Below are 26,752 nucleotides of genomic sequence, written 5' to 3'. Positions count from 1 at the left end.
TAAACTTTGTTAATCTGAAAAAGATTGCATTAAAGAAGGAGACTGAGATATCTTCAGAGCAAATTTAAGACCCCTGTAATTTCTACTTCAATATCTAGTAAGAAGATAATTATATGAATAAAGATAAAGGCAGTTATAGAAAAAAATACAGTATAATACAGTATGTTTTCAAAGCCTGTTTTAGTGTACAAAATTTTGACCTCATTATAAATTGTTCCCATGTGAACTTTATTAGTATACCTCTGAAATACCATGTCCTTTCAAGTAACTTCTTGGTTAAGGAGTAATTTTTTTTTTTTTTTCAAATTGACTACAGAGCCTAAGACTTTTTCTCCCTGGGAATGATGTCAATTCATGAATTTGACCCAGGAATTCTAGCCACTGTCCAGTCTTCACAGTCTTGATCTTCACAGATCTTTAGGCTGTGCCCTAAACAAACAGAACTCTGTATGGGTTTGGTTCTATGAATAACGCCAGGTAGCCAAATCTGCAGTCCTCAATGGCTGAGGGACAATCTGCAGACCGGATTTGATGAACAAATGTGTTTTTGGCAAACCTACTATTTTATTTGTTTAGTCGCCAGCATTTAAAGATTCAAATAGTTCTCACAAAATCTGGATTCCTGGCTTATGGTTTTATTAGAAAAGAAGTCAAAACCGGGCATGTCTTCCTCCATAGCAACAAATCTGTTCCCCAGCAACTTTCCTTTTAGCTAAGGCAAGAAATAGGTTCATAACTCTCTCCACCACTCCCTATTGTATTAGACTCAATCTTTTTACTTATTTATATTATCTGCCTGGCTCTTATAGACATCTAAATATGTGGACTCTTGACACAGACCCTCACTTATGTGCTAGTGTATCTCTGCAAAAATTTTAGTCAAGTCTTGATGAGCAGTCAAAATCCTATCCTGAGTTCCACAGCATGGTACTTTCCATTAATTTCTCAAGTTTCCAAGAGAAACGCATTTGACACCATCTTCCCATAGCTTTATTCATCACAGGTTCTACTGGAGCTGCTACATACTCAGGAGTACTCAGCCTTGGGTGGGGAATTATTTAGCAGTCTTGACCTACTATGAGAATGTGAAAAAGGCTTTTCTCATCATAAAAAGCAGCACTTTTTTTTTCCTGATAAAATTTGTCACGTGAAGTATGGGTAAAAAACAACTTCCTTCTCATAATTTCCTAAGTGAGATTTTTTTTCTACTTATTACATTTAATAGATTTTCATACGATGACCTTAACCTGGCCTTTGGTCTTGAAATATCCTATTCTAGACCATAGTATAACCCAAATATATTTATTTCTGAAATAATTCTGACTCCATCACCAACTCTGTGAAGTCTCTGACTTTTCAGTTGTATTTCTAAGAACCACAATAATGTGTATCTAATAAACCCACACTCCTTTTCACCTGGAGTCTTCCAATTAAGATGTCACAAAGGCACTCTTAAGTCTAACTTTAAACATTTTACCTACCATGTGTTTGACATGACTCAAGAGGTGCTAAATTTAGACATTAGCCCCCCTTAACATAACTCTAGTAAATTATAGGGTCCTTTTGCTAACTTAGAGATATATCCAGAGGATACACATATTTGACTGAAATGTACCTTGAGAAGTAATATAGACATTAACAGGTTTTCTTTAGGGATCCAGCTAACTTGTCTGCTGAGCACACTAGAGAAAGTTTCCTAGATACTACACAGAAAGTTAGTTTTATCTCCCAAAGTCAACATTTATGACAGCTACTTATGTATTTCACTGCTGGCCAATCATGAAATTTCTCACTGCCCCTGGTCACTTGTTCTTCTTCTTAACATTTTTTATTGAGTTGTAGTCATTTTACAATTTTGTGTCAAATTCCAGTGTAGAGCACAACTTTTCAGTTCTACATGAACATACATATATTTATTGTCACACTTTTTTTTTTCTGTGAGCTACCACAAGATCTTGTATATATTTCCCGGTGCTATACAGTATAATCTTGTTCATCTATTCTATATATGCCTGTCAGTATCTACAAATTTTGAAATCCCAGTCTGTCCCTTCCCACCCCCCCGACCCCTTGGCAACCACAAGTTTGTATTGTGTCTATGAGTCTGTTTCTTTTTAGTATTTATGTTCTTTTTTTTTTTTTTTAAGTTCCACATATGAGCAATCTCATGATATTTTTCTTTCTGTTTCTGCCTTACTGCACTTAGAATAATATTCTCCAGGAATATCCACGTTGCTGCAAATGGCATTATGTTGGTTTTTTTGGCTGAATAGTATTCCATTGTATAAGAATACCACCTCTTCTTTATCCAGTCATCTGTTGATGGACATTTAGGGAGTTTCCATGTCTTGGCTGTTGTAAATAGTGCTGCTATGAATATTGGGGTGCAGGTGTCTTTTTGAAGTAGGGTTCCTTCTGGATATATGCCCAAGAGAGGGATTCCTGGGTAATATGGTGAGTCTATGCCTAGTCTTGAGGAATCTCCATGCTCTTTTCCACAGTGGCTGCACCAAACTGCATTCCCACCAGCAGTGTAGGAGGGTTCCCTTTTCTCCACAGCCTCTCCAGCATTTGGCATTTGTGGACTTTTGAATGATGGCCATTCTGGCTGCTGTGAGGTGATACTTCATTGTAGTTTTGATTTGCATTTCTCTGATAATTAGTGATATTGAGCATTTTTTCATGTGCCTATTAATCATTTGCATTTCTTCCTTGGAGAATTGCTTCTTTAGGTCTTCTGCCCATTTTTAGATTGGGTTGTTTTTTTCTTATTATGTCATATGAGCTGCTTATATATTCTGGAGATCAAGCCTTTGTGGGTTTCATCATTTGCGAAAATTTTCTCCCATTCCATAGGTTGTCATTTTGTTTTACTTCTGGTTTCCTTTGCTGTGCAGAAGCTTGTAAGTTTCATTAGGTCCCATTTGTTTATTCTTGCTTTTATTTCTATTGCTTGGGTAGACTGTCCTAGGAGAACATTTTTGAGATGTATGTGAGATAATGTTTTGCCTATGTTTTCTTCTGGGGGTTTATTGTATCTTGTCTTATGTTTAAGTCTTTGATCCATTTTGAGTTTATTTTTTTGTATGGTGTAAGGGAGTGTTCTAGCTTCATTGATTTACATGCTGCTGTCCAGTTTTCCCAACACCATTTGCTGAAGAGACTGTCTTTATTCCGTTGTATATTCTTGTCTCCTTTGTCGAAGATTAGTTACCCAAAAGTTTGTGGTTCATTTCTGGGCTGTCTATTCTGTTCCATTGGTCTATATGTCTGTTTTTGTACCAATACCATGCTGTCTTGAGTACTGTAGCTCTATAGTATTGCCCTGGTCACTTCTTAATTTTACCTCCTGCATTCTTCATGTCATGCTGCATCCTCCCAGGCCCTCATTCCCTCACCACCTGCTGTACCAGGCCACTGAAATGTAACAGAAGGGTGTGTTGTGTTCTGTATCACTAGGTCTTATCATCCTGTAATTGGTACTTGACCCAAGGGCAACTAATCTAAATTCAGGGGCTACTGGAGTTGACAATGAGAGTAGAACTTCTAGGACTATTGTATAGAAAAAAAGGTACATACAATAAAGATGGTAGCCAATATAGGACAAGTTATGATGGAGTAAAATTATGAAAAAGAGAAGGATATTAATTAGTAAAGAAAAGAAAGTGGACAATAAAGGCAGAAAAAAATCAATATAAGTCATTTTAAAAGACATAGGAGGATTCTGTAATTCTGTAAATTTTCTTTATTTTTGAGTTTGCAGCTTTATCCTACATGTGTGATAAAAAAAAATACTGTAAGATGTTGGTATTTTTTTCTCTCTGTGTGTTTCCCTTTCCCATACCTCTATTCAAGTAAATATATAGCTCTGGGCACACTGCTTCAAGAGAGGTCTGGATCTCAATAGGGAAGAAGAAAAATATAGTTTGAAGATACATGTGGCTTTTTGGTTTTGCCTTTAGTTCCCAAAACTATACATAAGGAGAACTTTGAGAGTTTATTGGACGAGTTAAAGGTAAAGGAATATATGAGTGAAGTATCTTGGCCAGAAATGAGAAATTATATGTATTCATCAAAAAAACAAGTTAAATAAATCTCTCTCTTCCATTACTTCAGGTTGTACAGCTAAGAAAGAGAGAGGCTTGCCTCTTGGCTTGTTGATGGCTGTCTTCTCTCTCTCTCTTCACTGTCTTCCCTCTGGGCCTCTGCTCTTAACCTTCTCTTATAAGGACACCAGTCATATTGGACCAGGACCCTCTCATATGATCTCATGTTATTTTAATTACCTCTATAAATACAGTCACACCCTGAGGTACTGAAGGTTAGAGTTTCAACATGAATTTAAGAAGGGGTATAATTCATCCCAAAAAAGAGAGTGCTATAGATCCTAAGAATAGAAGAGCACGTGTATTGAAAAGAGGTAGTGCCACCAGGGAATGTAAAGAGCCTGCACCAGAGAGGATATAACAACACGATATGTCTTGACAGACAAGTCCGCAGGTACAAAATGTCTTCTACTGCAAGAGTGGTTTGCAACCAGCAGAGGGACAAGATCTGAAGGGATCTAAGCATTGGTGACAATGGATGTCCCAGCAGTAACCAGATGACTGATGAACAAGGGCCCAATCATTCCCTCTCTCCAACCTCTTGATACTACAGAGCACTCTGGACTCTTACATAAACTTGGGGAAGTACATCTAATATTACCAACATGACACATTTAAAATAAGTTATATTTTCCCCCAAGTGAAAGGCAACACAGAATCAAAATTTAAGTTACTTTTAGAGAATAGAAGACAGTTATAGTTCTTTCAGGATCCAAGTTTAGGGATTGAAATTAAAACCTGTTACTGTAATAGACTTCTTTAATATTCCTAAGTAACTCAGGTAGGTGTCTGTATCTACAACCAAATGAGTCTCACTAAAACAGAAAACGCAACATAGTAAATGTTCCTAACTACATAAGGTGATGAAGTGGACAGTCAGACGATACCCTTCTCAATCCTGTGCTGATGTATGTGGTGCATTAATTAGTAATTAAATTGTCCCCCTATAGCATAAGGGATCCCGTGCTTAGTGAGTGTAAGGTTCTGAAGGATCTTGTAGCTAATGTTTTAGAGAAGTACCAAAGAATAAGTCATGCTCTGGTGAAAAAGAGATTAACCTCAGACCATGTTGCCTGCTGGAGGCAGATAAGAAAAGGCAGAGAGAGTTTCAGACTCCGTTTCTGGGAACATTTCCCACTTGTAGGCAAATTCTCAAAATCATTAAAAACTCAGGCCAAAACCAAATTATGCACATTACTGAATTCAAATAAATTTCTACTTCTGCTGCAATGGTTAACATTGAATTCCTGGTATGTTACAAGCTACACTCTTAGCAAAGAGGTTCACAAAAGGGATTAGAACCCCAAAACTCAAGCCTTTTAGAAACCTTTCTATCCTAACATACCTGTGGCACTAGGGAGGAGGAGCAAGGTGAATATAAAACCTTTTCTCCCCTTTCAACACAGCAACCAACCCATTCCTGATGAATGTAAGTATCGCCAAATATATTGTTTACGACTTGAATGTAATGAATGCCAAGGAGCAATAGTCAAATGTAAAGGAAGGCTGTCTGATGCTGTTTCTCCAAATCCTGCCATTCTTAAGAATTTGGGGTTATTCACCATTATTAGAAAGATGGAGTCTTGAGGACTGGGTTGTCCCCAAGCAACATGAAACTGCAGATTTAACACTCTGGGCCCCTTTGGCAGCAGTTATACATCACTGGTCAAATGACATGGCTATGTGATGTATAGTTTAATATACCAAGATATTGACTTCGATATTTACCCAAATCTTTATCAAATCTTAGATGTTCAACAACTTTTGATCAGGTTGCAAGAGATGCTATTGACAGACGAAAGTCACTGCTGGCTGTAGATGCCCCTTGGGAGAAATCAATCCAAGAGGGTGGAAAGTGGAGGAATTAGCACTGTGGACCCAGGGACAGACTCCACTGTCCCACTCCACTGACGTGGAGTCTTGCACGTTTGTCAATTCTTAAAGTATGGCAACCAAAACATATCCCATGCCCCACAAATAACTCCAACGGTACTGAACATCAAATGTCTCCTTTGTCTAACCTATATTAAAAGCACTATAAAATGATAATGAATTTGTTAAATTGTCCAATCATATGGCTGATTCATGCTGAGTTGAAAGAAAGTAAAACAATTGTTTTCACAGGCTGAAGCTTTTGATCAGACCACTGTAAGTTTTCTCATGCTTATCATAATTTGCAGTTGGCAGAATCAATGAGATGCTAATGTACTGTATCATACAATCAAGTGGTCTTGAGAGGTGGCAATTAAGGACCATGAAAAGGTAAGTTTTAAGAGTGACAAATGTAAGGCAAGCCACATTAAAAATAAAAACTGTACAAATAGGGGATAAGGAAGATATCTTTTGGAAATTCACATGAAAAAAATTAAATTGAGTGCAACAGAAACCGAAGGGATGGTGGTCTGGATAATTGTGTCATGTAAAGAATAGCTGAAGGAACTAGGGATCTCCATCCTGGAAACCAATAAACACAAAAGCCTCATGAGATCATGAGAGTCATTTTCAAATATGAAGTGCTAGCATACAGAGAAGGAGAGATCTATTCTATTTGGCTAACAGTTTAAAAAAAATAGATTGTATAGAAAGAGTGTTCATTTAGACTTACTATAATGAGGAGTTGAATATATACATTTATCCAAAAATCGTAAAGAACTGTCTTTGAGGTAATTCACCATTCCTATTTGGGCTCAAATAAAAACTGAAATCAACACATTATATTAGGTATTCCTGCAATGGACAGGAAGTTGGAATGTATGATTTCTATGATCCACCCAACGATTAGTAGAATTGGTATATTTTCAATGGGTTATTAGTAAATGTATAAGTGACTCTGAAATGGGTAAGTGTGATGGCTGTATATTTAATGAACCAAGGAAAATATGATCCACTCATGCTTGGAAGGGTCAGATGTGAGCATTCAGGCAGAAATTGGTGGCATCTGTTACCAGTTCAGAATTTTACAAGTACTGAATATTATCACTTCTGTGACACATTCAATGAATGTGCAATGCTCACTGGTTAAAGTGATGAGAACTGTTATATATTAAATTTCTCCCTCTGTTAAGCCACAAAATACAGATTTACCAGTTGATCATTATGATGCTCTTAATGAGACCCTAAAATGTTGCATGAGGCTGGCACCAATGCTGAATTGTTGATTTCCTAATTATTTTTACATATATGAAGGATGAACAAGCCTTATATGTAATAACAGTTTGTTGTGAGTAAATGTGTATGTGTGTCAATATAATTCAAAACAAGTAATTCTTAACATTTTCTGATTAAAAACAAAATATTTTATGGAAGTTTTCTGGCTAGGATTTGAACAACAATCTTCATTAAGGTACTTTGTTATGTTCCTGAGGCACAAGTAACCTTGTAAGAGTGTGGCCAAGATGGTGGAATAGGAAGACACTGAGTTCACTTCCTCCACAAGCACATCAAAATTACAAATATTTACAGAGTAATTATTAATGAGAAAGGCTGGAAAGACTTATCAGAAAATATCTTCTACAAGACATAAAGAGGTAACCATGAGATAGTAGGAAGGGCTGAGATGTTTTACAGTCAAGATACTTCTGGGTGGGCATCCCATAAATAGGAGGGTAACAGCAATTGCAGAATTTCTCCCCAAGGAGTGAGAGGTCCAAGTCCCACATCGGGACCCCTAGCCTGGGGGTCCTGAACTAGGAAGATGAGTCCCTAAAACAGTTGGTTTTTAATGCCAGTAGGGCTTACTTTCCAGAGAATCGAGAGCTGTGAGAAATTAAGACTCCCATCTTAAAGGGCACACACAAAATCACATGCTCCAGGACAAAGGCAAGAACCAGGAATTTGAAAGAAGCCTGGGTCAGATCTACCTGCTGAAATCAGAGAGCCTCCCACAGAGGCAGGAGGCAACTGGAGCTCACCCTGGGAACACAGATGGTGGTGGAAGCCATTTTGGGAAGCTTGTTCTCCCACAAGAACACTGGTGCTGGCATGCGGGCAGACTTATAAGCCCTGGGATCCCCCGGGTTCTGGCCCCACCACTAGTGAGTGGGTGGACTCCAGTCCCAGGACCGCCAGAGCCCCACAGCCTGCCATGGCAGGAACCAGCCCTGAGCCGCGAGCTGGCTGACACCAGTGCCATGATCCTAGCTCTGCCCTCTAGCAGGCCAACACCAGATTTAGGACACATTAGGCCCCTCAGTCATCTGCCCCAGGATCCAGCCTCACCTGACAGAGGGCTGACACTAGCTTCGAGACACCCCAAACACTGCAGCCAGCCATGTCAGACAACAGTTCTGCCTATCGGCAGGCCAGCAACAGGACCCCCAAGGCCCTGCAGCCAGAAACCCTGGAACCTGGCTTTGTCAACCAGTGGGCCAGCACTAACTCAGAAATCCTGGGCCCATCCACAGCAGGCCAACACCAGCTCTAAGACACCTTGGACCCCTCAATAAGCTGCCCTGAGACCCAGTCCCCATCTCCAGTGGGCCCCCACCAGCTCTGGGACACCATGGAAACCCTAGAAATTCATGTCAGGAACTGGCCCCATCCACCAACAGGCCAACACTTGATCTGGGACCACCAACCCCACAACCACCACCATGGAACCTCTGTTCTTCCCACCAGTGGGCCAGCACAAGCCCCAGAACGCCTCAGGGATCCACAGACAGCTACCTCTTGACCTGGTCCCACCCAAAAGCAATCGGCAGCCCCTGCAGTGTGTAGTACTTGGCAACCAGCCAGACTGGGAGCCAGCAATTCCTACCACACCACCCACAGTATTCTGCCCACCACAACAGAAGGGCCCCTAGAGCGTATCGCTGTGGTAACCAGAGGGGAGTGCGCTGCTGGGATGCACAGAATGTCTCCTGCAAAAGGCTGCTTCTCCCATGTTGAGAAACATAGCCAACGTACCCAATACAAAGGAATAAAAACATAAAGTTAGGCAAAATGAGGTGTCAGAGGAATACATTCCAAACAAAGGAACACAGTAAAACGCCCGAAGAACTCAGTGAAGTGGAGATAAGCAATCTACTCAATAAAGAGCTCAAGATAATGACTGTAAAGATGTTCAAAGATCTCAGGAGAAGATTAGATGAACAGAGTGAAGAGTTAGAGATTTTTAACAAAGAATTAGAACATGTAAAGAACCACCAAACAGGGATGAAGAAAACAGTAAGTGAAATAAACAGACTAGAGGGAATCAGCAGCAGATTAGATGACAGGAAGACAAAGTAATGGAAATCACTGAAGCTGAAGAGAAAAAAGAAAAAAGAAAGAAATGAGGACATTTGAGAGAGCTCTGGGGCAACCTCAAGCGTACTAACATTTGCATTATAGGGGTCACAGAAGGAGAAGAGAGACAGTAGGGGGCAAAGAACATATCTGAAGACATAAGAGCTGTAAATATCCCTAACCTAGGAAAGGAAACAGACATCCAGGTCCAGGAACCATGGAAAGTCCCAAACTGGATTGATCCAAACTGAACAGCTACATGCAAAAGAAGCAAACTGGACTACTCTCTCACACTATGCACAAACATAAATTAAAAATGGATTAAAGACTTACATGTAAGACCTGAAACCATAAAATCTCAGAAGAAAGCTTAGGCAATAAGCTATTAAACATCAGTCTTAGTAATATTTTTTGGGTATGTCTCAGGCAAGGAAAACAAAAATCAACAAATGGGACTATATCAAACTAAAAAGCTTTTGTACGGGGAAGGAAACAGTCACTAAGATGAAAAGGCCATGTACTGAATGGTAGAGGATATTTGCAAATGATACATCCAATAATGGGTTACTTCCTAAAATATACAACAAACTATACATCTCAACATTCAGAAAACAAACAACTCGTTTAAAAAATGATCAGAGCATCTGAATAGACATTGTTCTAAAGAAGACACACAGATGGCCAATAGGCACATAAAAAATGCTCAACATCACTAATGATAGGGAAATGCAAATCAAAGCCAAAATGAGGTATCATCTCACACCTGTCAGAATGGTTATATAAGACAACAAATAACAAGTGTTGACAAGGATGTGGGAAAAGGTAATGGTATAAAGTAAATGGTAAAGTAATGCTAAAAGCTAAAGTAATGGTATATCCTGAGGGCCAAAACAAGCATTGTATGCTCGGGCTGGTGGTAGACTCTTCTCTGGACCCTGCTGGGTATCACTGAGTAATAGGGGAGGTGGTCCTGAATGAGTAAGCCACCATCATTTTAGAATGCAGTGCACCAGCAAGGTCATTTTTAGTAGGTAGACTTAAGAGTGAGCAACCCTACAATAGTTAACCTCATGTAACTGTAAGAAACAAGGATTAAAATGACTCCCCTACATATACACAAACACACATGCACATTTATGTTTCAGAGAGAGAGCAGTGTCTAGTACAAACTAGAGTTAATTTCTAACAGCTGAATTAATAAGAATGCACTTTGTTCACAGATAACATGTGGAAAAAAACCGTATCTACACAAAGGTGATATAAAATAAGCCGAGCAAAGGCTCAGGAAAGAGAACAAACAGATAAAGCAAAGCATACTCATCAGAAAAAAAAATTGCCACTGAGCAAATGGAAAGTGTAAACAAGCACATCATTATGAGCAAAGTTGTTAAGAAAACCACTGAATAATTCAAAGCAAGAGAAGACTTAATGGACATTTTTAAGTCGTTTGCCCATTTAAAAAAACCAGATTGTTTGGGGTTTTTTATTGTTGTTTTTGAGTTGTAGGAGCTTTTATAATATATTTTGGATATTAACCCGTTATCAGATACATGATTTGCAAATATTGTCTCCCATTCTGTGGATTGCCTTTTCATTCTGTTGATTGTGTCTTTGGATGCACAAAAGTTCCAAATTTTCATGAAGTCTAATTCATCTATTTTTGTTGCTGCTGTTGTTTATGCTTTTGATATCACATCTAGGAAATTACTGCCCAAGCCAAAGTCATGAAGCCTTTGCCCTGTATTCCCTTCTAAGAACATCAGGGTTAGCCCTTATGTTTACACTTGTTATTCATTTTGAGTCAATTTTTATATATGGTGTAAGGGTCCACCTTTGCTCTACGGCATGTGAATATTCAGTTTTCCCAACACCATTTATTGAAAAGACTGTTCTTTCCTCTTGGGACTTTGTTGAAAAGCATTTGACCATATGTTAGGGCTTATTTCTGGGCTATTCTATTGAATTGGTCCATATTCTTGTCTTTATGCTAAAAACCATACTGTTTTGATTACCGTAGATACGTATTAAGTTTTGAAACTCAGAAACATGAGACCTCCAACTTTGTTCTTTTTCAAATTGTTTTGGCTATCTGGGATCTTTCAAGATTCCATGTGAATTTCATGATGGATTTTCTGTTTCTGCAAAAAACACCGTGGGAATTTTGATAGAGACTGCATTTTGAAGCTGTAGATCACGGTGGGTAATATACTGACATGTTAACAATATTAAGCGTTTCAGTCTGTACACACGGGATGTCTATTTACTTGTATCTTCTTTAATTTCTTTCAGTAACATTTGTAGTTTTCATTGTGCAAGTGTTTTACTTCCTGAAGTTTATCCCTAAGTATTTTATTCTTTGTAATGCTATTGTAGTTGGAATTTTTTTAATCTCCTTTTTGTAACATTCCTTTTAAGCATGTAGAAATACTACCGATTTTTGTTTACTGATTTTGTATTCTGTAACTGCGCTGAGTTAATTTATCAGTTCTAACAGATTTTATGTAATTTTTTGAGTATTCCATGTATAAAAATAATGTCTTCTGCCAACAGAGACAATTTTACCTCTTTCCTTTCTCTTGGGTATCTTTCATTCCTTTTTCTTGCCTAATTTTTATGGTTAGGGCTTCTAGTACTATGTTGAATAGAAGTGGTAAGAGTAGGCATCTTTGTCTTGCTCATGATTTTTCAATCTCTGAAAGAATATTTCTGTATAGAATAATCTAAAGTGAAATATAATGATATGAGTCTAGGACAACAAATAAATGAATAAGATACAAGTAGTTTTCATACTAATGAAGAAGTCATTAGTCCAAAAGAACAGAGGTCTCTCACAGCTACTATATTACAATAAAGCAAATTCCAAGCAGTTTTTACTTAAACACCTAGGATCTTGCCTTGGAATACATTTTCTAAATATCTACCTTCATAATTCTTTTGGTATAATACCGGGTACTTAGAGGTTATACATTCGCTGTTGCTGTTGACATTAACTTTGAAATAGCTCAATGTGATTAGGACATTGAGTTTGGTCAAATGTGGCCTCCCAGCCACACAGTGTACCAGTGCTGCATTTGCTGAACCTTTCTTGGGTGTACCGAGATTCATCACACTTCCTTGGGTGCAGGCTCATACTTCAGGGAGCGATTTTTTCCTATCTGGGAAAAACCCTGAGTGTGGCTAGATAAAGCATCAGCTGGTGGATGACCATGTTAACTATGACTAAAATGTATTCCTCACTGCTATTGACATGATTTTGGTTTATATTTTCATGTGCGTGTGTACATCCACATACCATGCCTTGGCGTCACCACTGTCCTGTGTTTCAGGATAAATCTGACTCATTTTATCTAAAAGGGTCAGTATTAAAAATATTTTTGAAGAAGGGCTAAAATTTCAAATTGGTATGATTACATTTTCAGAATTGAACAAAAATGAATTTCTGAAGTTAGCAGAGAATGTTGAAAAGAGTGATCTGACTTAGCGTAAGTGCCAGTTGACCTTATTAACACGCTTGAAAGAAATACTTTATTGTTGTCAGAAGGATGCCTGTGTTACAGGAATACTTCACTGGCCAGACTATTTCAAAGTATTAGGCTCCTTCTCTGTTGGAATAGTTTATGAGAGGCCCCTTGTTTACACCATGCAGTTATCTGAAGGAAAAAAATCACTCTTCTTATTTACTTAGGGAGTCCTTGGCAGCACAAAATAATTCATTTTAGAAAGTATTTTCTCAGTTCATTTAGGCAATTCAATATCTCCCTTAAACACTCATAAAATTTACCAATAGAGTCCCTTGCCTCTTAAGAGAAACTGACAGGAAAGCTTTCCTTATTAAAATATCTAAGAATTTACCCTGGAAGGAAATGCTACTATTTAGTTAAATTTAATTCAACACATATTTGTTAAAGCACCAACAATCCTTTAGATACTAGACAAGCTGACTGACACAGAGACAATATTAATAAGTCAATAAATGCCCTCAAAGTACATACTAGGGAAATTAAATAAGGCACAGCAAAGAAAATATTAAAAGGATCAAATTAACATTGTGAGAGAGGAGCAAAAGTGCCCTTTTACCAAAACATCCTGAGACATACTTGGCCTACTTAGGCATTTATATAAGGTAAAATCCAGCTCCCAGAGAAGACATTGTGCTTTCTGGTCAGTACTATATCCACCTTCCTGTAACAACAAATGGAAGCATGCAGATAAAACCTTGGTCAACAGTAAATTGCTTTACCAGGATGGTCACTTATGATTATGGTTATGATTATTATTATGATAATCTTCCTTTAATGGATTTATCGTATCTCTCTCTTAAGCACAGCAAGGAAATAAAAGGCAGTATTTTTTAATTTCTTAATGGCCCATGGAATATTATTTTTTTAAATGACAGTAATCATCCAGAACTTTCTTTTTCTATCTGGAGAAGCACAAGTCAATGGCTCTCTTCCAGTCACAAAGAAAGGAACATAGAGAGATGTTGCCACATCAGCTTCTCCCCCAACATTGTAACTTCCAAAATAATTTTTAAGGTTTCTTTTTTCCCATTTTGATCCCTCAAGATGAGCACCTTTTCAATAAGGCAGGTTAAGAAGGGTCTTGATAGAAAACTATAAAATAGTGTAAACTCTTTTTCATATCATGAGACAGGATGCTTATCAGGAAAATCCATGAAATGCAAAGATTACACTGATCAGGATAAAAGTCTACTGTGAGAATAGAGAGGAGTATTGGCTTGCTGCCCTAAAGAGAGAGGCTTGATGTGTCAAAATGCCACTGTTGTGTACTAGTGTGAGATAAAGAAATTGGTCTAACAGATCGACTTAAATGTATACATGGATATACACAACGAGTCCAGCATTCAGCACCATAAGAGTCTATACCTTTAATTTACATTAACATGCTGAAGGCTCAAGATTAGCACTTTTGTCATGTCCACATTTTCAGATCTATATTATGTCATTCTTTTCAACATTTGGAGTTCTTAACGATTTTGCATTTATTCTTCGTTATAGAGATCAAAATACTTTCCCATTTTTCTCTCTTCTCTTTTTTCCAAATATTGCTTTCATACTTCCCCTCAACCATGGACCAGAGCCATATCACATGTGATGTATACCCTCTGCACCCTGAAAAATCCCACTGTCTATGGCAAATCAGATGTAGAGAAAATAACAGTAACAAACTAATTAAGAAATCAATGAAATGGATATTTACACTCTTGATCGTCACATGTCTTAGAAGTAAAGTGCGGCACAAGATGCTAGTGTTACTTTCTCAAAAGGAGCTGAAAACACTACAATAACCATCACAGACTTGGCTTTTACAGCTCACAGGGCTTAACTTGCCATTTACATAGGAATTTGCCTATAAGTTTATATCCTGATCATATTCATATAGATTCTATACCGCTCTAATTGGGTAGGACTTCATGTGTTTCTTCCATGGAATCAACATATTCGTATTCAGCTCATTCTGATCACATGAATTAGACCTTGAAATATATGTTCTATTTACCATATATGATACCCAGAATTTCAATTCCATAGAAACAAAATCTCAATACCAACCTCTACAGCAGAGACACCATTTTCTGCAAAAGAGATACAGTGCTTCAAACAAACTGCTCTGTCACTCAAGAGTTTGCACTGGGGGCAACGTATGTGTGAGCCAGTAATTTTTTTCTTTTTTTGCATTTCTCTATTTGACAGTTGCTACAAAACTTTAGGAGGTATGCCCTCAAATAATACAATAAAATAACCACAGCTATTTAAAAACCTTGAAATTTTAATCTTTTTTCTCCATGAGAGATAATTATCACCCTTTGCTATTTGATGGAAAAATCTTGACAACTGCTCATTCAAGAAAACTTTGGTTTTAGTTTCACTAAATGATGACAAGCCATGCTCGTCCTGGCACTTTATAAAATACTATCTACAGTAATTCTCAAAGATGCTGCTTTAGATAATAGTTTGCACAGCCCCGTGCTCCCCTCAAACATTTGTCTTTATCCTATCAGAGTGGCCCTGTGACCAAAAGCCTTGTTACCTTGTGTGTTATTTTTTTTTATCTTTTGTGAGTGTTAAGATCCTAATGCAGTTTTTAATTTAGTAGCATTTAGTTTCATTTTAATAATTACAGAATTTCCCCACTAAGCTAAGTAGAACAAGAAAACTTGTTAGCTGTGGATTTGGTTGGTAGTACAGGGTACCAATCAGAGAGCTTCTGGGACAAGCCAGATCTACCAGGGTGTGGCTACCCTTGCTGGGCTCCATGTAACCTGTAGATGTTGCAGTGTGCGCGCTCTCAGGCAAAGCACAGTTTAGGGAAATAGATAAGAGAAATTCACTCTAAACTGGCAGAAATTCAGAAACTGGATTCCATTTTTAGAAGAAGACAAGAGTCTGGGAAATAGAAGATAGATGAGAGATGGCATGACCTGCTTGAACTTAACTTTCATCAAAACTGAAAAACAACTCACCAAGCATCTAGGAAAACACATGTGTATACTGAAAACTATTTAGAAAATAGACTAGAATAATATTTGCATTTATGACAGGAAACAGAGCCAAATGATTGCTTTGTCTGTCTGTTAGTGTTTAAATATAAGAGCATGTATTTTAGAAATTGAGCCACTGTCCTTGACAATCGAGCAAAATGTCACTTAGACATTTTACTCAAATTATGTTGTATTAACAACTAAAAACAACTAATTATCCCTGTACAAATTATTTTAGATCCTCAAGAATGTTCATTGAAACATGGATATTAAGGAAAGCAACACATAAAAAATTGGACATTTTTAGAAAGTTGGACTGAGTATGATTAATTTTTGGTTTTGTGACAAAGGATGGCAACTATTTTTGTAATAGACAATTAATGGAATTAATTTAGAGAGATTTAGATTCATAAAAATGGATCAGCATTTCTTACGAACAGTTAATTGAGCAAATGATGTGTAATTGGTAAGTAAACTATTAGAACTGTGTTTCATATTGTTATATGAAACAATCTAAGTAGGTTACACTGAAAATCTGATTACTGGATTTAATAAAATATTTTGAAGTAAAGTAGGCTTAATGTTGACCAGAAAATAAAATTAAAATGCTCTTTGAATCATACTGTGGTTTCAAACCAGCTTGAGTAAATTGTACAGTAGAACTCACCCCTACCATAGTTCCACACCATTTAACCCTGTGGTCTACAGAGAATGCCACTGAAATTGGTTTGGTAAATGCTTCCACAATAGGCCTATCAACTGGTTATTAATTAGCTAATGAAGGGAAGAGGATGGAATTATACTGGGATTCTATTAGGATTTGTACTTCATTGGGAGGCCATCTTTAGACTGCTAGAGTTAAGATTTTTGTTGCTGCTAAGAGGATATGCTCTCTTTTCAAATCTGGAGTTGGTCATTTCAATATCTGATTTATATAAGTCGGGTTACACTATCCCTTCCCACTTTGAAGTGCATAGTTTCTGCGAGTCTCGGGTAAACCTGGATGCTCAGCATTTGCACACTAAGCTTCCTGCTCTTGAACTAATGCATCCCTTGTATCCTCTTTAAGAAGCTCATCATTTGAAAACACTGAATATTCATGGTTAAAATATTTACTTCAGAAAAACAATTTGATTTCATGAATATTGAGACTTAATCTGATGCTCTGTTTTCTTTCATCCTTCCCAATACGGCAGGCATGAACATTTCTAGTGTTGCTTCTTTGTTTTCAACTTTAAAGGTGGCTTAAACACTTGCATTAAAAATATCAAGCAAGCCAAAGTCACTGAATAGATTAAATCTTTTTTTCTGTTAAACTATAAAAAGGTCTTTGTTTTTGCTACAGTGGGCAGATTCTTTCAAAGATATTCAAATGGAATTCACTGTCTTTCCCAGAACATTCAATAGAAGATTGTATTAGTCTTACCTCATGGGATATATCTTCTCAGTAAAGATTGTGTCATACTGGACAGGTCATCACTCTCTTCATTTTCCGAGATGTTTTTCCCTCTGGTTTATTGAGTGAATTGAGGTCAACAGGCAAGAGCTTCCTGATTCCTTTCTCTTAAAGCTTTTTGCCTTCCTAGCTCATACTTAATTTCATTTTGTCACAGCTTTAGAATATGATGAGCCTGTACTTCTGTTCAAGGCCAAGTCTCTAACTCAGCTCCCTGCGTCTCCTCCTTTATCCCCTCTAGGATGACACTGGCACTCAGCCCCTCTCTCTCCTTACCTTAGACCTCTTTACTGGTTCTCTGAACAAGCACATGACCCATCACTTTAGACCAAAGAACAAACAAAACCCAGCAAAAGCCACACTCCCAAAGCCTCTGTATCCTTTCGCCATTTAGGGTTTTTTTAATTTTCATATGTACACACATACACACACACATTTATATACACACATTGATGCAACAAAAGATGGTTTAATCCAGCAAACTGAGTGAACCAAAAACACGTTGAAAAATACATGCATTGCCGTGATCACTGCAGTAATATTTACAATAGGCAAAACATGGAAGCAAACTAAGCGCCCACTGATGGATGAATGGATGAAGAAAACATGGTATCTATGTATGTGTGTATATAATATATAGTATACACATATACATACACATGTATACAATAGAATTTTTTTTGCCTTTAGAAAAGAAAGAAATCTTGCCATTTATGACAGCATAGATGGAACTTGAGGACATTTTGACAGGTGAAATAAATTAGATAAAGATAAATCTTGTATGATTTCATTTACATGTGGAATATAAAAGGTACAAACAAAAGCAAAGCTCACATATTCGGAGAACAGACTGGTGGTTGCCAGAGGTGGGGGGGTGATGGGTGGGTGGGCGAAATAGGTAAAGGTGGTCAAAAGGTACAAACTTTCAGTTATAAAATAAATAGGTCCTGTGGATGTAATGTACAGCATGGTGACTATAATTAATATTATATTGTACATTTGAAAGTTGCTAAGAGAATAGATCTTAAAAGTTCTCATCACAAGAAAAAAATGTATAACTATGTGTGGTGATGGAGGTTAACTAGGCTTATTGTGGTGATCATTTCATAATATATACAAATACCAATTCATTATATTGGACACCTGAAACTAATATAACATGTCAATTATATCTCAATTAAAATAGGTAAGAGAAAAAAGTAAATTTCTTTTACTTAAAAATAGGCATCAACTTCCACCTAAAAACTCAAGTTTAATATTTTTCTTTTGATGTAAATTTTATACACAGTGAAAAATAAAAACTCAAGCGTAAACTTTGTCTTGACAAATATGTATCTGCGTACCCAACCCCTGTAAAGATACAGAAGATTACTGTCACCCCAGAAAGACTTTCCTTATTAAAAAAAAGATTTATATCTTATGCAGGAAAATGGAGACTGAGGCAAATAATTTTACAACTGGAAATGGGCATGCCACTTCTTTTGCTAGGCCTTTAGTGTGGATGATTAGAGTCCATCAATTAGGAGTTCGAGGTTTGTTGTTACTCTGTCTATCCTCAGTATACCGTAAGTTTTAAATTCCTTTAGCTGTACGTGGCATGGTAGGGGCTGGTTTGCTTGCGTGTTTTACTTTCCCTTCCAATGTCTGCTCTACCCTCAGCTTTAGTTCTCTCCTTCATGCTACTGTAATAGAAAAGAATAAATCTGACTCAATATTAGATCTGTTCCTTTGGCTTTAACCCTGTGCTGTCTTAGTCTTGCTGGTTCTGCATGTTTTGTAAAAGAATGCTGCATATAGTCTGAAATGTACAGGGTAGCCTATTCTCAAGGCTCTGACCTTTAACGGTACTAACACTTTTTCATTCACATAAAGATAACAAGTTGCAGAACAGAAAATAATGTTTGTTTTGTTGGAGGTTTACAGGGACACTGTAACATGACCCACATGGATAGCTGCAAGAACAAAGCATTCCAAGAACAAAGAATTCCTACACCAAGAAGTCTGAAACAACCCAGCATACCACCTCCCCTTTTTAGTATAAAAGTAGCCTAATTCTGACTTGTGGGAAGATGGTTCCACGACTTAGTCTGCCATCTTCTTGGTCTGCTAGCTTTCCAAATAAAGTCGTTATTCCTTGCCCCAACACCTTGTGTCCCGATTTCTTGGCCTGTCATACGGTGAGCAGAATGACTCCGGACTCAGTAACACTACATATCAGAGAAGTGTCTTGCAGGGAATTTGGTAGAAGGCGATATTTTAGATGAGGATGTGGTTAGGTGGTGTGTTTTCTCTTGTTTTTATCACATCTCTGCTTTAGGTAAAAACCAGATCCCACAGTTCAGGAAGCTGGTATTCTTAGTGTTGCTACCACTTCTGAGCCCAGGACGGGAGTGAAGTTTCACTTTCTGTTCCCTTTGGCCAGTGGGCTTTCATAAGTGTCCTAGAGGCAACAATGTCTGTTGCCCTTTCTTCCACATATTAAGGATTGTGTTCCATAAGTTAGGAGAGAAAGTTTCTAAGTGGAATTTCCTGACACTCTCCCCACTCCTTCCCCAGCAACTGTTCCCTCATCCAATTCTGCAGCAGAAAAAAAACCCTTATCAGTATTTTCCTATCATTCACCTTTCCATCCATCCATTTCCCTCTACCTACTTATATATGTGTTGTATTCATTCGTTCATTCACTCATTCATATGTATTAGAACTGTTATTTGGGAGCACCTGTTAGGGTTCAGAGTGCAGAGTGAAGAGTGTCTCCTTATTGCCATCACCAGGAACTTCACCTGCCCTCATCATCATACACTTGACTACCCTGCACTGATTTAACTGAAATCTTTACCAATGTGTGGTTGCATCTTGCCCAGGTAAGCCAGGGCTCACGTCTTATGTCTCCCTGTGAGAACTTGTGTCTTAGATTTGGGGCTACTTCATTATCCTGTGACCCTAGAGCTCTACAATGGGTTTGAGAAAGTTGTGAACAGGGTTTTGGCTGACATTATTATTAAGGCTATGAGCAAATATTTTTCAAGTTTTATTCTCCAAGCTGAAACCAATTCCATAATTTTAACACATGTTTAAATACATACTTTTCCCTAATCTGAGGATACCATAACAGAACCAGTATCTCTTGTTAAGCATTGGCTTTGCATCTAGTCTGCTGGGGATCTAGCAAGACTCCATTATTTACCAGCTGTGAGGTCTTAGGTCACTTCAGGTCTTGGGGAATCAATTTCCTTAAGTGAAAAATTAGGCTTATAGTAGTTCTTCTGACATAGAATTTTTAAGAGCTTTGGATAAACTAATATGTGTAAAGCACTTCTAATATTAAAGACTGTATAAATGTAAGCTATTATTATTTACCCTATTACAGCATAATTACTTGTGCATATATGCCCAGGTAGAATGCATAGTTTTTAAGAACAGATAATTCATTTGTGTTACCAATGTCCAGCACGGCACAAGAATATAGGAAATGACTGACAAATATTTCATCAATATATTCATATATCATGTTATTTCAAACTACTATTTTGTTGTGATGATATATTGAGATTACAGAAGCTATAAACTGACTGTATATCTGTCTTGGCTCTATCTCTTACTACGTGATCTTAGGAAAATTATGTAACTTCTTTGCATCTCAATTTTTCATCATTACAATGAGAATAATTATAGTTCCTATCAAACAAGCTTGGTTGAGGATTAGATGAGTTCATGTGTAGCATACTACTAGTATATATTGAATGTCCCACAGATATTAGACACAATAATTATTGTTAATACTAATATTACTAGGCACATAACTATAATTTAAATATCTTAACCATTTATTAATAATACATTGATATTAATTAATAATAATAATTAGTAAGAGAATTTTCTCTTGTTCACTTTGGTTCAAATGTTTCCCAACTTCATTTAGGTTAGCCGAAACACTTTACACCCTTTCAATATCAAATTAGTATCATTTCCTCCCATTTTTTTCCAAGGAAAAATTAATTACTTTTGGTCCTACAAAAATCTTCACCTAATTTTAAAACATCCACTTAATCACATTCATCAGCTACAGGTTTTTATGTCTTTTCTATTACACTGAGTAGACCTGAGGGATGGGCTGGTCTTTGTATTCTAACTATCTATTGCTTTTTTAGAATAATGTGATACTCAATTATTCCTTCGTCTATTAGCTAAAGTACCTTACAGTGGTGTCTTTCAACTATTTTTTTTTTAACAGAACACATTTAAATAGTTTTGTATACACCTTCCTTCTTATTCAATAGAGTTTAACTGCGGCAGAGGGGTCAGATCCACACCTAATCCTCATTGGACCTTGCAACAGTTTTTTAAATAATTCTGCAGACCCCACAAAGCTGTGTACAACCATTTAATAGAAAAGCCTTTTCCATTAGAGATGCATTGTACCATTCTTCACATTTAAGGGATCAAAATTTACATTACTATCCATAGAAAGTCATTTCCTCAATGGATATGAAAAAGCCAGGGAAAACTAGCTCAGCAAATGTGAAAATGATTATCTGCAAGCCTTGTGATCCAATGTTTTTTGAGTCTGGATCTACCTGAGGTAAAACAATGTATTTAAAAAGATATTAACATCTTGATTTTTATTTATTGTATTGGTGGTTGGTTCTTTTAGTAAATCCCACATCAACTGTACTGACTACTTTGAAAATATTTTAAAATTCTGAACAATCAAATCTGAAAACATTTATAGAATCTATAAAAATCTTTTATCTATGACGCCTCATGGTACATGCCACAGCTACCATGTGATCTTTGAACTGCAGAAGATATAATATCATTTTGAATACTTTTATGACTAGGTCCAGGCCTTAAGGTCCATGATACTATTTCACAGTGTTACTTTGGATATGTGTATGTTTAACAGAATAGAATGTGTGTTATCATCAAGCCTAAAAATCTTAAGTTTTTCCATGGTTATACACCCCCTCCCACGTGCTAATCTCTCGAGAAGTTGAACGTGGCATTAGTAAGTAGAGTTATCAGAGCCTAAAAAACATTACATGGTCATGGTAATTATTCTAAAACACATCCGTATTCACAAAATCATTCAAGGGCTTGTTAATGTATTTATTATTATTTCTTTAGTCCCTGAATTAAGATTAAACTAGAGATATCTTTATGTCTGTACCTGGCTGTATTTTGAATGTAGAAATTCAGCTACAACCATAATGGAAATATTCATCACTTCAAACAATTGCTCTTTGCTGCTATTTTATTTATGCTTGAACCTTGGAACTTTATTCTCCCTATCTTTCCACAACAGCTTTAGTTTTTTAGGGTGATTCTTGCATTATAAAACATAATGTTAAATTAATTATACCACAATTTAAATATGTTAATCCTTTGGTGTTATCAGAGGAGAAACACAGAATCTAAAAGTATCGAACTCCTTAGACTAATGTTCTGTCAAGTATTTGAACAAACAACTGAGCAAAGCAACAATAAACCATGTCAAAAATAAACATATAAAATCGTTTCACACTGCTGTACCATGCAGAATTACAAACATTACAAACCACCTATTTTATCACCATTCTTTGCAGATGCTTGTATCTTTATGATTGTTAAAACTTCTTCAATTTCTTTAAAATTGTGTGCTGTTCATATCCTACCTCAATCAAAAAATGACTTGTGACAACTATATCTCTCTTCACCAATCTCTGTAGCCACATACATTCATCTTTATATTCTAAGATAAGTTGCTATAATACTCTAGATATTTTACCTTGGGGCAACTTTGTTTTTCAGCATTCCTCTTAGTCTCTGCACAGAAACAGGGCTGGAGATGATGGTATTATACAATTGCAAAATAATAATTCCATCATTCTGCTCCATCAGTACTTACAGCACGGCCGTGTAGATGCTAACCACTGCCATGCAGAAAAATGCCATTGGATGACCAATTTTTGCATCATATTATCCTATTAAATATAGGTTGGCTATAACTATGGAATTGCAGAATGAGTGGCGCACAGCTCTGAATCTGAGATGCTGAAAAGGACAACTAATACCCATGAGCTGCTACTTGAGGGTTAAAGTTTTGGGGGTAAAAATGGAGCCACAGGAAAGAAATGAAGAGTTTTCATAGACAAGAGTTACAAATGCCTTCCAGGAATAATATTAAACGTTTTCTCACGCTGTCAGATGTCAACATTTTGACAGCACTGGAGAAAGCATTAAACATTTTCCATCTCGTCAAAGTTTTGACATATTTTCAAGACACATTCATTTTGCCTATGGAAGGAAGCTGTGTATATTATATACTAAGGGAAGATTTAGTCAGAAAGAATGAAAATAAGAGAAACAGATGACATCAGGTGTCATCACAGAGTGATAGAGAGTATAAGTAATACATAGACTGTGACAATTTAGAGATAATGTCACAATTTTATGTGAGTGTCTTAAGGGAAAGGTATATGATTAACTCTCAATCATCTGTGGTAACGAGAAAAAGTCAAAGCAGAAAAAATGCTCACAAATTTAAATCCTACCCTTTTCCTTTTATAGAGAGTTTTAATTGCATCAATTATTGTATCAAGAAAAACAAAAGGAAAACATTACTTTTGAAGGATTCAAAAGATTTTTCCTGTTTTCTCTTATAATAAATTATAAAACAAAAAGTAAGTGATAGGAAGAGTATGGATATTAATAAACAGTCATTAAATCATCAAATGTATCTCTGTTTTGTTTTTTTAATTTAGAGTGTATGAACCCTTTAATACCAAACTAATATTTTCAAGTGGTAATATCCAACCCTTCTTCATTGTTAAATATTCTGTAGCTTTCTGAGAAAGTAATACTAAAAAATCTCTGACTAAAAAAAACTTTTCAAAAGTTTTCTATTGTTTGTGAGTTTTTATGCCCAGAAGAATCATTTGAAAGTAAATAGTTTTCTAATGCAGAGATATTAACGGCGCCTAAAGCTATTTACAGATCTCCATGAGGAGACTAAATTAAAAGTGTCATTTTAGGCTCCAAATGACTCATCACAATAGTTTATTATGGGCAAAGTATGTTTTATTCAGCCTCCTAATACAGAACAAGACATAAGAATATAAATATTAAAGTAAATCTATGTAAATTTAAATTTTAATTTTAAGTAAACATCTAACTGATGCAGTTCTCTTGTACACAGTCTGACTCATGTGATCCTAAGTTGCTTTACTACAATATGGCATGTTTTACCATAACTTAGTGTTTCTGTTCTGCATATAAAAACATGCCTTGATATATTTATTTTTGCATTCACCAAGGCAAGCATATTTCATATTAGTTTTGAATTACAATTGAAACTGTCAAGTAAATAATTCAAATTTAAACAACCACTTAGATTTGTACAGGAAACTGAAAGTAAGGATTAATAACTAAAATTTCATTTTGAAGAGGTATTTTAAAACTTTGGTAATGAAGAAACAAAAGGTAATACTTTAATTCATATTTTTCTTTGTAGAGAGGAAAAAGAAAAAGGTTATTCAGATTTGTGCATTTTAAGATAGATTTTGTAAATGGAATAATTTAAATGAAGGATAACCTTGTGAGTAGAGAATGCATTATTTGAAAGCAGGAAGAAAATACAATGCAAAGATACTTAGGAGATTCCAAGTAATAGCCAATTTAGACTAATTATAGAGGAAAACTTTCTAAACAATTCCTGAGGAAAAGTATAGAAAACTCTTCCTTAGGAACCCTTAAAGCAGAATGCTGATTTAATTTGCATGGTTGAGATAACTCACAGATTAGAGATTTGAACAAAAGATCCCTCCTTTGATCTACAGTAGAGTTGTCTGGTTTGCACATAGGTGTAACAGGAAACATAGTGTCAGATACTTCTGTAGTAGGGAAGAACAAATCTGACTTCGTATTAGATCTGTCCCTTTGGCTTTAACCCTGTGCTCTGTTTCTGGTGCTTAGTCATGCTTGTTCTACATCTTTTGTAAAAGAATGTTGCCTACAGGCCTGAAATAGACAGAGCAGCCCATTCGCAAGGGTTTGACTACTAAGGTTATAACACTTTCCCATTCACATAAAGATTAAAAAGTTGCAGAACAGAAAACAACATTTGTCTTGTTAGAGGGTCACGGGGACATCATGACCTGATCTACCGGGGCAACTAAGAACAAAGGATTCCAACACCAAGAAGCTTGCAACACCTCCTCCCCTTTTTAGTACAAATGAAGCCTAAATTCTAACTTGGGAAAGACGGTTCTCTAGGATGTAAGACCCCCATCTTGTCAGTCTGCTGGTTTTCCAAATAAAGTTGCTATTCCTTGCCCCAACACCTCAATCTCTTGATTTATTGGCCTGTCATGCAGCAAGTAGAGTGAGTTTAGACTCGGTAACACTTCCTAGTGGGCAATTTTATTCTGACCACACACATAGTAATAATGATGCAAATGGTGCTTGTGCCATGCAACCTCCAAGACTATCTTCTGTATTTTCTAACTCCCTGTGCAGATATGTACTGAACATGACAATCTATTGCCTCTTAAAAACATGTAACATAGTTTCCTGAAATCCCCTAAGACTTAAATCTATTCATATACGGTCTAAACAAGGTGTGTGTGAGTATATATACACATACATACATAGGTGTGTATATACATACACATGTATACACGTGCATGTACATGCATATATGTGTATTTACACTGTATAAAATCTATATCCAAAAGGAAAGATTCGCCAAAGCTGAAAACAAAGCATATGGTCTATAAAGGACAAAACTCTCTCCTATGGCTGGATGGATAGATAGATTTCCTTACATTATGAATGATATCATCATCAATAACAACAGGAGATGTCACATCCCCTTCATGGTTTTTAAAAGAAAAGAGAATCAGTAGAAGGATTTTCAGATAGAGAAGGATAACTGCAGAAATGGATTAAATTCATTCCACATTTGTCCTTAGTTTCTCTAACAGTGATGATTATCACGCTTAGTCAAAAGAAATACATTGCCCATTAACTTTCATATTAAAATCATGTCCTGCTTAGGGTAATAAAATCTAAAAGTTTCCGAGAGGTTAGTTGGCAAAGTAGACCAAATGTCTTATATGACGCCTTTTGACATTGTAATTCTATTTTCAGGAATTCATCCTAATGAAATTATCTGAGGCCTATGAAAGTAATAAACTATGTGTTCATCATAGTATTCATTACGGCAAAATTAATTAGAAAAATATAAATGTCCAACAGTAGATGTATCTATGTCATGCATAAAACAAAATAGTGTGCAACCTTGAAAATTACTAAGTCACAGAACACTTTGAACAAACAGAAGACAGAAGAATTACATTCATGAGTATTTTCAAATGTTAGCATAAGAAAAATACATTTAAATCCCCCTTATTATGTCTCTTCCCACCTACATGAATAAAATAATTTACATTTGAATTATTCTACTCTTTTTTCTACTTCTGT

At 36.4% G+C, this 26,752-nt stretch overlaps 1 long non-coding RNA gene across 4 annotated transcripts in view; it reads right to left on the bottom strand.

Annotated features, from left to right (window-relative positions):
* LOC116280921 (uncharacterized) overlaps nucleotides 1-26,752 on the bottom strand; it is a 594,369-nt gene that overhangs the window by 124,489 nt on the left and 443,128 nt on the right. The window lies entirely within an intron of this gene.

The sequence above is a fragment of the Vicugna pacos genome, chromosome 6 (assembly GCF_048564905.1).
Source record: "Vicugna pacos chromosome 6, VicPac4, whole genome shotgun sequence".
NCBI lineage: Eukaryota > Metazoa > Chordata > Mammalia > Artiodactyla > Camelidae > Vicugna > Vicugna pacos.
The sequence above is the reverse complement of the archived record's forward strand: the minus strand, read 5'-3'. Positions and strand labels throughout refer to the sequence as shown.